This window comes from Symphalangus syndactylus, chromosome 19, assembly GCF_028878055.3.
Source record: "Symphalangus syndactylus isolate Jambi chromosome 19, NHGRI_mSymSyn1-v2.1_pri, whole genome shotgun sequence".
NCBI lineage: Eukaryota > Metazoa > Chordata > Mammalia > Primates > Hylobatidae > Symphalangus > Symphalangus syndactylus.
The window spans coordinates 73,391,461-73,403,616 of NC_072434.2; the positions used below are offsets into that span (position 1 = coordinate 73,391,461).

Sequence of the window (12,156 nt, forward strand, 5' to 3'; positions counted from 1 at the left end):
TGTATGAACTCAGTTACATTTTTAAATACTTTAATTGATGCGTTGCGATTGTATATATTCATGGGGTACATAGTGAGGTTTCCATACATATAATGTATAGTGATCAGATCAGGGTAATTAGCATATCCATAATCTCAAACATTTACTTCTTTGTTTTGGAAACATTCAATATCCTAGCTATTCGAGACTGTAGAATATATTACTGTTAACTACAGTCATTCTACAGTGGCATAGAACTCTAGAACTTATTCCTCTCATCTAGTTGTAATTTTGTATCTTTTAACAAATCTCTCCCTATCTCTCTCAGTTACATATTTAAGACAAACCGTTCCTTCTGAGTATGTGTCTGAGAATGGCAGTAGAGTAGTTCTCTTTTGCTCTGTTATGTTTAGATTCTTCAGGTGTGCATTTACTTTAGAATGCATGACAACTCTTAGTCACTGCAAAGATAATAAGCTGTAGTCATGCAGCAGGATAAGCCGCAGACAAAACTCCTCAGACACTGGGTTAAAGAAGGAAGGAACTTCATCTGGCCTGGAGCTTCGGCAGACTTGCGTCTCAAAAGCCGAGCTGCCCGAGTGAGCAATTCCTGTCCGAGGGCTTACAACTCTAAGGGGGTCTGTGTGAGAGGGTTGTGATCAATTGAGCAAGCAGGGGTACGTGACTGGGGGCTGCATGCACCAGTAATTAGAACAGAACAGAACAGGACAGGGGTTTTCACAATGCTTTTCCATACAATGTCTGGAATCTATAGATAACACAAGCAGTTAGGTCAGGGGTTTTTAACTACCAGGCCCAGGGCGCGCACCGGGCTATCCGCCTGTGGATTTCATTTCTGCCTTTTAGTTTTTACTTCTTCTTTCTTTGGAGGCAGAAATTGAGCATAAGAATATGAGGAGTGGTCTCCTCCCTTAGTCATATCTACATTCTTACTTTAATAAAACTGCACTTTCATGGGAAAAGCATTTTTTTTCTGGTTTTCATATGAACTGGCTCGGGCTCAAGTTATGCTTAGGAAAGCTTGGACAGTCAGTTGTTGCAAGCAGACCCAAGGAGGACTTGTCTGCCTGGGCTGCATGAATGAGGAACTGGGGACAGGTATTGAGACTGGAGAGGTGGGAATCAGATCTTCCAAAGCCTAACCTCCTTAGTGAAGCCTACAGATCGCCTGTTCCTACAGGATTTATAGCCAGAATGCCTTTCTTGGCAGATCAATTGTCCTTCTTTGGAATCATTTTAAAAGCTCTCCAGCTACTTCATCCTCTCCAGTTATCACTGGGTCTTTTAAAGGACTCTGAAATGCACACTGAGTAGCAGTCAGCCTCATTTCACTTACAAAAATGGGTTCCTGAGATTTTGCTGTTTATGGATATTTTGCAAATAGAATCCGTTTAAAGGCACTAGAGGAAATTTCTATTTAAGTGAATCCTCCTGGGAATCCCTTTGTGAGGCAAAGAAACCCTTTGCATTGAAAATGTGAATTGATCTGTTCCATAACATGGGCCTGTCAGATTTTCTCAGGGTGGCCTTGAAGTGCGGCACCCCAGGGAAGAATTACAGTAGAGTAATGGAGTGACTCCAGGCTGGCGGCCTCTGCCTGTGTTCCCGCCATCTGTAGCAAAAGATGCCTCAACCTGGGTAGCAGGATTGGGATGTGCAAAATAAAATGTGCTGTGACATCAAATACACAATTCTGACAGCCTCCTACTCATTTAAAAGATTTCTTGTTAGATTTTTAAGTCCTTTGGGAGGATCCTTCTATCCTCTTATACAGGGAATGCTACTCTTGATGCAATTAATCTGAAAGAGGATTTAAGGACACAATTTCCATGCCAGGGCTTCCGCTGTGTGAAGCCACTTAGGTTCAAGTGTGCAATAACATTCGACATGGCTTACATGGTAAGTATATGTTTCCAAGAGGGACTATTAAACCGAAGTGGATTAAAGACAGCTCAATTTTTTATAACCATTTCCTCACTTGAGAATTTTTATACTTCCCTGCCTTCACCAGAAGGAAGCCACAAATCTCCTCAACAGTTGTTCAGCCATTGTGAACAAATTCTCAAGCTGCATTTTTATATCATCCCCCTCCCCAGGTTCAAACCTGACAACTGGGGATGCTGCCGTGGACTCGGGTATTAGCCAGGGCTCAGTCACATGTGAGTGAGAGATGAGGCTCCTCCAGGAGGGGAAAGCAGGAGCAGGCCTTGCTGCTCCCCAAGCCCCACACCCCTAACCCCTATACCCCACACAGAACGACACACACAACAGGTGCATACATCCCAACACACACAGACACACACACCCCACCACACTCACACCCCCCAACACACACAGCAACACACACACACCCACCACACCACACACAGACATGCACACTCACATGTATACACTCCCAACACACACGCACTGATGAGACAGCCAGGTGGGAAGGGCTCCCTGGCAGGCCCTCTGACTGGCCTGTGCACTGGGGGGAGTGCACGCTGGGGTGGAGCACGGGGAAGTTCATGTCCTTTTGAGGGGGAGGAGACTGGCCCCTCGTTTTCCTGGGTGGAAACTGGGATTCAATCTGTGGGGTGGGAAGCACACTAGCAGGGACTCTGGCTTTGCCCAGGGCCCCTGTTTCCCTTTTGCCCAATACGTTCCACTTTTTCTCACCCTTCAAAGTGGCCGCAAGCCTAATCTCTCATGGCCGTGTGACAAGAACCCGGCTCTTAGCTGAACTAAGGAAAACATCCTACAACACTGACACATACACCAACACAAACACACCCAGCACACAGACCAACACACACACACACACACAAGCATCCCCACCACCCATACACTCACCCCAAAGCAAACGCACACGCCCAACACATGCCTCCCATCACACACTCATACACACCCTCTCCAGGCACTGTCAGAAGGCCCACCCAGGATACCTGGAGCATTCCCTTGGCTGGGGGCCATGAGTAGAGATGGACTAAGTGCAAGTCCCCATCCTGAGAGTGCAAGCCAACCCTGAGAGGTCATTTGCAGAGTCAAGAATGACTCTAGTTGGGTTTCGCGATGCATGTGTGTAATCTCAGCATTTCAGGAGGCTGAGGTGGGAGGACAGCTTGAGGCCAGGAGTTTGAGACCAGCCTGGTCAACATAGTGAGACCTTGTCTTTAACACTTTTTTTTTTTTTTTTTTAGTTTTAATATTCTGGTGACCTTGAAGCTTAATTACTAAATATCTTTTTTTTTCTCGATTGCATTGTCATTACAATGTGTCAAAATAATAAATGATATAGTTCAAACTTTGACAGATTTAAATAAAAGACAATTTAATTCAAAATATTTTCCTTAAGGAAAGATTCAATCTTCTAAAAAATCATTAGTAAAGGTATTTACGAATGATCCTATGTTAGAATGAGACACATTTCAGCATTAGTTAGGTAAAGAGTACGAAACCCCAGCCCTACAAAGGGATGGAAACCAGCGAAAGGAGTTGCAAATTCCCTTCAATTCTTTGAACTCTGTCTGAGCTATATACAAAAACATTACATGATTACATAACAATTTAACAGCAAACATTATTTGTAATGCTCTATTAGCATACAGGATAAGATCCAATTATGTAAAGAAAGAGAATCCCACCCTACCTCTCTCCCAGTCATTCCCTTAAATGACCTTTTAGGCATCTGAGAGGTTTATATTCCTGGGAAACAATGTATCAAGAGGGATGATGGAAGCACAGCTTTGTGCAGGGTGGTAGCAAAAAAGAATCCCCCCCTCTACAGGCACATCTCAGGCAGATCCATTTTAGGAAAAGTACTTCTGGAAATTGGGGATTTGGTAGTAGATTCCTTTAAAGTGCTTAGGTGCCCGTGTAGGCCTTGGGAAGTCTCCCATTTCCTCCAGGAGTCTGCACACTGCTGTTCAAAGATTGCTCTAGGAAGTTTTCCATTTGAGATAGGTAAGGATTAGTCAGAAAATAAGATACAAACTACAAGGTTGTTAATGTAGACATTACTCCACCTCGACTTGATGTGCCACTTAAAGCCATACAAGTAATGGTTGTTATCTGTGTAGCACATACTGTACATGGCTTTGCAGATTCTATCTGTGTCTGTCTGTGTATGTGCAAATCTCATATTTACATAGTCTAATGCTGAGTTCAAACTGAATTCAGAGCCTGAGTTTGTGATGAACTGATGGGGATCCTGAGCCAGTGAAATTTGCAGATTAAAACTAATGACCTCGTTAATATCCACAGGCCAGGGAGGCCTGAGGACAATAGGTTCCTGCTTACAAAAGCTGTATAAAAAGTTATTTCCATTTTGTAGATAGAAAACAGAAGCACAGAGAAGTCAGGTCATTTGCCCAAGATCACAAAGCAAGTGAGTAGTAGAATAGACATTTAAACAAACTGGACTTTTAATGTTACGGAAGGCAACCTTAGAAGACCCTCTCAGTGGGTAAGTCTGAGACTCACCACTGGGGGATGATTTTGCCCCGATTTCACTGCACCATCTGCTAGTGCAGCTATGCTAAGGAAGGTCACACACATCAGGGAGTTCTGAATTTCAATTTTTATATCTGAGGAAAGATAGAGTTGCAAAGCAGCTGATTTAAGACCATTTGATGACAACCAACTCAAGAATAACTTAATAATTAGTAATTACAAAGTACGAATTGCTTACTCATTTTGGAAGTGATATAATGTAATGGCTAATGATAAGGAAGCTGGAATCATTGCTTGGGTTCAAATCTCAAATCTACTGTTAATAAGCTCTGTGACCTTTGATGAGTTACTTAACTTTTCTGTTTTTCAGTTTTCTTATTTTGAAAATAGGCAAAATGATAGCATCCAGCTCATGAAATTATTACAGAAATTATATAAAATAGCACAGATAAAGTGTTTGGAAAAGCATGTGGCTAATACATAGAAAGCACTCAATAAATGCAAGTTACTGTTAGGAAAATATTAGAAGAAACTTTTAAAAGTTATTTAGTTTTTAACAATTAGGGTAAAATATGTATAATGTAAAATTTACCACATTAACCATTTTTAAGTCTGTAGTTCAGTGGCAGACTCCCTATTCCTAACATCACCCTGGCTCTTTTCTGTATCTATAAATTTGACTAAGTATCTCATATAAATGGAATTATACATCATTTGTCCTTTTGTGACTAGCTTATTTCATTTAGCATAATGTCTTCAAGGTTCATCCATGTTGTAGCACGTGTCAGAATTTCCTTCCTTTTTAAGGCTAAATAATAGTCCATCGTATAGATATGCCACATTTTGCTTAACCATTCATCTGTCAATGCACACTTGAGTTGCTTATAACTTCTGGTTATTGTGAAACAATGCTGCTATGAACATGAATCTACAAATATCTTTTTATGTCCCTGCTTTGAATTCTTCTGGGTGTACATCCAAGATGTGAAATCACTGGATTACATGGTAGTTCTATTTTTAATTTTCTGAGGAACTGTCATAGTGTTTCCCATAATGACTATACTTCTTTACATTCCCACCAGCAGTGCATAAGGATTCCAATTTCTCCACACCCTAGCCGATACTTGTTATTTATTTTTAAATGTTTTAAAAATAACCACACATCCTAATAGATGTGTGGTGATACGTTGCTGTGGTTTTTGATTTGCGTTTCCCTAATGATTAGTGATGTTGAACATCTTTTCCTGTGTTATTGTATTTCTTTTCTGTCGTTCGAATGTGTTTAATTTTCACAAATGTGTGAATTTTCCGGTTTTTACTTCTGTTACTGATTTCTAACTTCGTCTTGTTGTGATCAGAGAACATTCTTTGTATGACATATTTTTAAATCTACTGAGACTTAATTTATGACCTCGCATATGGTATATTGTGGACAATTCCCCATATGCACTTGAAAAAAAGGTATATGCTGTTGTTGGGTAGAGTGTCCTGTAGATCAGGGGTCCCCAACCGCTGGGCTGTGGAGCCGTGCCATGGCCTGTTAGGAACCAGGCTGCACAGTAGGAGGTGAGCAGAGGATGAGCGAACATTACTGCCTGAGCTCCACCTCCTGTCAGATCAGCAATGACAGCATTAGATTCTCATAGAAGTGTGAACCCTGTTGTGAACTGCACATGTGAGGGACCTAGGCTGAGTGCTCCTCATGGGAATCTAACTAATGCCTGATGTTGATCTGAGGTGGAATAGTTTCATCCCAAAACCATCCCCCACCCCCGGTCTGTGGAAAAATTGTCTTCCATGAAATTGGTCCCTGGTGCCAAAAAGGCTGGGGACCACGGTTGTAGATGGCTGTTAGACCTAACTGGATTATTGTATTGTTCAAGACCTCTGTTTCCTTGCTTATCTTCTGTCTGGTTGTTCTATCCATTATTGAAAGTGGGATATTAAAGTCCCCAACTTATTGTAGAACTGTCTATCTCTCCCTTCAGTCTGTCAATTTTTGCTTTATATGTTTTGGAAGTTTGTTATTGGGCACATAAATGATGATAATTGTTATATATTCTTGCTGTATTGGAACTTTTATTAATATATAATGTCTGTATTGTCTCTTATACCCTTTTGTGACATAAAGTTTGACTTAAGACTTTACTTGACTTTAATTCTATTTAGCTATCTCTTTGGTTACTATTTGCATGGAATATCTTTAACTTTCGACCTATTTGTGTCTTTGGATCTAAAGTGGATCCTTATAAACAGCATATAGTTGGATCCTGTGTTTTCTATTTATTCTGCCAATTTCTGTCTTTTGATTGGAGAATTTAATCCTTTATATTTGAAGTAATTACTGAAAAGGAAGGACATACTCTGTCATTTTGCTATTTGCTTCAGAGATTTTTGTTCTGCATTTCCTGCATTACTGTCTTTTGTGTTTAGTTGACTTTTTGTAGTGAAAGATTTTAATTCCCTTCTCATTTCCATTTGTGTATATTCTATAGCTATTTTCTTTGTGGTTACCATGGGGATTACATTTAACATCCTAAAGTTATAACACTCTAATGTGAATTTATACCAGCTTAACTTCATCATGTGAAAACTCAGTTCCTATATAGTTCTAGCACCACTCCTGTTCAGTTATTGATATCATAAAATTATGTCTTTATGCATTGTATGCCCCAAAACAAGTTAATAATTGTTTCTTATGCATTAGTCTCTTAAATCTTGTAGAAAACAAAAAGTGGAGTTACAACCCAAAAGTTACAATGACACTAGCTTTTGCAATTGTCCATGTATTTACCTTTACCAGAGATCTTTACTTTTTCATATGGTTTCAAGTTACTGTCTTACCATTTCAACCTGAAGGATTCTCTTCACTGCAGAGCAGGTCTAGTGGCAGCAAACTCGCTCAGCTTTTGTTTTTCTGGGAATATCTTAATTTCTTCCTCGTTTTTGAAAGACAGTTTTGGCAGCTATAGGATACTTGGTTGACAGTTTTTTTCCCTAAACACTTTGAATATATCAACCCACTCACTGCCTTCTGGCCTCAAAGTTTTCTGATAAGAAATATACTGGTAATATTATTGGAGGAAATATGATGAAAGCTGTCTTTCTCTCAGCTTTATAGATACTAATAATGTATCTTATTGTTTGGTACATAACAGAACATTTTCTATAGTATTATAAGTTGTAGCATAATTTTGAGGCCAATTATTTAGAGTTTAAAGAAAAAGGAATTGAATATTTTAAGAGTAGACATTATGAGCTCTTTAAAATTCAGAAAGTGTTACAGATTGACAAGCTGTCATTGAAATTAAAAGCATCATACTGGTTTTAATTTCTAAGGTAAATATCAATCACTATAACCCACATAAAAAACCTTGAGTTTTCTTAAAAGTAAAGAGTTCTTCAGATTAAAAATTAAGAAAACTGCTATGAATTATGCCCAGCCAACATAGGTCTATGTCTTGCTTTGACCTCATAAGGAGCCATTGTTAGAGAATTCCAAACACCTGTATAAGTTCTTGACTGGGCCTAGGTTTTTGATCCTTTTAGCTCAGCAAGCTGGTATTTCATGACCTGAGGGACTTTGACCACAGTTAGCTTGTTTGCCCTTGATATTTTTTCTATTTTGTTATTTTTCCTCTTCTTCTCTCCATATTTTTTCTTATTCTTTTAAAATTTGTTTATTTTCTGGTTGTATTTTCTTACCTTTTTCTTTGTTCTTTCTTCCTTTTTCTCATATGATGGCCTTCCCATGGGTGTGTGGAGCCTGAGAGTCTTTCTCTACCTGATGATCACTGGTCCCGGCCTTTTGTGGGAGAGGACTTTGAGGAGCCGCAGGAGCCCCTCTCCCTTCACTTTACATACAGTATGAAGATCCTGAGCTCCGTAGAGCCCTATGAGATGGTGCAGGAGATGAGCCAGGTGACTCAAGCAGCTGCACATGGGAGCAGTGCAACAAGCACAATTTGCTGTGTGTACAGGGCATGCCCTGCTGAGAGGGATTTTGTAGAGAAGGAACACAGGTGTGCAAATTGTTGTGGCAGAGTTGTCTTCATGGGGTCCAATTTATGAGGGTATCTGGCACCTCCATGCCCTTCAAAAATCATGTGTCCAAAGTAAATGCTGAGCTTAAATTCTAAAGGACACCAGAGGCCACCTGGGAGACAGGAAAGGAAGTCCACCTTGTCCTAGCTGCAGGCTGGACTTGAGACTGGACTATTTCTCGAGGCACCTCTCCAACTCCTGTTCTTCTGTCTTTTTTCTTCTGTGTTTGTGGGGGAACAGGGATGGTTTTTGTAAATTACTTGACTTCATTTCTTCCAAATCGTGTAATGAAATTGATGCTCCAGGAAGACGCACCATTATTCTGCTGTTTTGCATCCTTCCTGCCCAGAAATGGGGCTGTGGGTACTCCAGTTTGAAAAGCATGTAGTAGTACAGCACTTGGAGTTAATCAGAAAAAGTAAAGAAAAAAATGACTTAAGAGAATTATCATGATCCCCATCAAAAGCAGCTAATTATTCAAAGTAGCAACTGAAGGATTTTTATAAAGGGATATTAAAAGTGGTTCTGAACAGATACGTCTGTATTTGTCAGGCTTCTCCTAGAAACAGACCCAGTAGGAGATATGTATATATATGAAAGAACAGATTTACTATGGAAATTGGCTCACACAGTTATAGAGGCTGAGAAGTCCCACGGTATGCAAGCTGGAGAACCAGGAAAGTCAGTAGTGTAATTCAGTCCAAGTTCAAATGCCTAAGAACGAGGGGAGCTGATGGTGTAACTCTAACTGGAGGCTGAAGGCCTGAGGGGTGTTTGAGGGACAACCAGGAGCTCCAATGTCTGAATACCATCCCAGCTTCAGAAGAGAAAGAATTCACCCTTCCTCCACCTTCTTGTTCTATATGGACCCTCACTGGATTGGATGATGCCTTCCCACATAGAGAGATCTTCTTTGCTCTGGCTGATTCAAATGCTGTCTCTTCTGGTAACCCTTCACAGACACACCTAGAAATAATGTTTCACCAGCTCTTTGGACATCCCTTATCCCAGTCAAGTTGACACATACAATTAAACATCATAAGCTCTGAGCCTTACTGCAGGGCAGAAATGCAGAAATTGTGTGCATTACCTTTCTACACAAACTTTCTTAACACTTTCAGAAAAACCAAGGAGAACTTTAGGCCCCATTGGCCTGTGTCAGTTGTGGCTGAGAAGTCTACAACAGGATAATGAAGTCTTGTGAACCAGGCTGTGTTGGAGTCAGAGAATTGGTATGGGCGTGGTCACCCAAATCAGCTAAGGAGGCCCCTAATCTGTGCTGTCAGCTCTCCTGACTACCTAAGTGCAGGAGTTGGGTCTGTAAACCACAGTGGCTGAGACGGATCTCAATTGATTTCGAGGCTTATTTTGCCAAGGTTGAGGAGGCACCAGAGAAAAAGAAACATAAATCACAGTAGAAACTGTGTCCTATGCTTTTTCCAAAGAGAGTTTTGGGAACCTCGGTGTTTAAAGGGGAAAGAGCAATCAGGAGGGGAAGAAAAAGGAAAAATAAAAGGAGGGAGGGTAGGCAATGAGACAGGTGGTTACAATTCTTGTGAGGCTCTGTGAATCTACATTTTACACCTGAAAAGAAAGAAGTGGGGGAGTCAATTAAGCATTAGTCTGGCACTCAGCAAATCTACATTTTACATAAGAGAAAGTCAGCCTGCGAAATTACAGCTGTCTTGGAACAAAAGAAAGGGAGTTTTTGCATGACTCAGTTTCCAAGCTTAACTTTTCCCTTTGGCATAGTGAGTTTGGGGTCCCAAGATTTTATTTTCCTTTCACAGGCCTTTCCACTGTGGTGTTTTCTTCTGTTTTTTGTTTGTTTGTTTGTTTTTATTTTTTGTTTGGTTGGTTTTTGGTTTTTTTGGGGGGGTGGGGTGGGGTGCAGGACAGATTCTCATTATGTCCCCCAGGGCTAGAGTACAATGGTACGATATCAGCTCACTGCAACCTCTGCCTCCCAGGTTCAAGCGATTCTCCTGCCTCAGCCTCCTGAGTAGCTGAGATTACAGGCACGTGCCACTATACCCGGCTGATTTTTGTATTTTTAGTAGAGATGAGGTTTCACCATGTTGGCCAATCTGGTCTTGAACTCCTGACCTCATGATCCACCCAGTTCAGCCTCCCAAAGTGCTGGGATTACAGGTGTGAGCCACCATGCCCGACCTTTTCTTCTGTTTATGCAGTGGCATGGAGCAGTCGCACTAAGAGGGCTGACCCAGGTATGAGTCATTCAGTCAGCCTGAGGGTCCAAGGGCTGCTCCATGGTGAGCCAGACATCCTGAAGGGTCCAGAGGGAAAATCTATGGCAAGAGACAGCAGTCTAGAGGGATGGAAGTGGTGGCAGAAAAGTTGGCTTTTAAAAGGCAAGTTTTAGGTGCCCACGTACCAGGCATTTTTATTCTAGGCTGACTTTCTCTTAGTAAAATGTAGATTTGCTGAGTGCCAGTGAATTTATAATTTTAGAAAACCATCAGGGAGTTTCTAGATGAGTTTCTAAGAAGTCTAAGAAATGTCCAGGAAGGCCCTTAGCCACCTCGTGGAAATTGGGAGAGAAGAAATGTGCGCAGAGAGAACAGGGATTTTTGATGCAGAGAAAAAGAACAGGTGTGTCCCGGCTGCTGGCTCTGAGTAACCCGTCTAATCTCACTGTACAGAATGTACCTGCACTTTACACTAACAGTGAGTGCCATTCAGCGCGCCATTTATGATGTTCACACTGGCCTTCCTTGGTGTGGTCCCTGAAGCCCTGCAGAGCGGGGACTGTGCAGTCTGAACCAAACAGGGGCCCCTGGGAATAGGGTAGCACGTTCTGATACCTGAGCTGGTAGTAGAGTCAGAGCAAGAACAAAAGCCCCAGCGAGCAATTAGGGTTCGACCCCTGTCACCTTAGTTCACCTGCCTGCATTGTGAAGGTCACAATAGCTAGACTGCATTCTCGCCATGGTTCTGGGTCAATAAATCAGTCAGTAAGCACTGGGTGAGTAAGTAGTACAGAGCAAAGTCTGAGCTTGGTGCCACAAGTGGATAAAAAAGAAATAGATGACTCAACCTCTGCTTATAGGGAGGCTCTGATCTAGCTGAGACAGCACAGAAATATTTGGAGGATGACTCTAGTGCAGAACTGAAGGTGCAGAATGACTTTGAAATGTTGCTGCACAGCAGGGTCCAAGAAAGGAGAGGGCAGTGCCAGCTGGGTCTGCCAGGAAGGCTTTCTGGAGAAAAATATTAGCCAGGGTCTGGGAGAATCAGCAAATATGCCAGAGGGTAGAAAACCATTGTTCCAGGAACAGGGACCCTGTGCAGCCCTGGGGTGGGCTGGGTGGGACCGAGCCGGCAGTGCCTGCAGGGACGATGGGCACCAGAGCGCAGCTCTCAGCCTATGTGTCCCAGAGTTCTGGGCTCTCCCAGGTGTCCTCACTGCACCGTGGTAGCTCCCGTCTCATGAAGCCAACTGTCCTAGCACAACAGCTCCAATCACTGCTATTAGAACAGATCCAGGCAGCAGGCTGGAAGGGTGTTAGGTTCAAGAAGGAGCAGTATGTAGAAGCAAGAAAAGAGATGAAAGTTTTGCTCCTGTCTGCATCTAGCCAGAGAGCAGACTTTGATTTGCAACACCGTGTGGTGTCTGCAGGATTATGAAAGGGAAGAGGGGGTGGGCGGAAGGCTCTCCTC

General features: G+C 41.9%; 1 long non-coding RNA gene across 1 annotated transcript; it reads left to right on the forward strand.

The window, feature by feature from the left end:
• Positions 1–7,962: 7,962 nt before the first annotated feature.
• On the forward strand, positions 7,963–9,552 carry LOC134732007 (uncharacterized). Its single transcript, XR_010114817.1, has 2 exons — positions 7,963–8,023; positions 9,108–9,552. It is a non-coding gene; the product is annotated as an uncharacterized lncRNA (long non-coding RNA).
• The last annotated feature ends 2,604 nt before the right edge of the window (positions 9,553–12,156 follow it).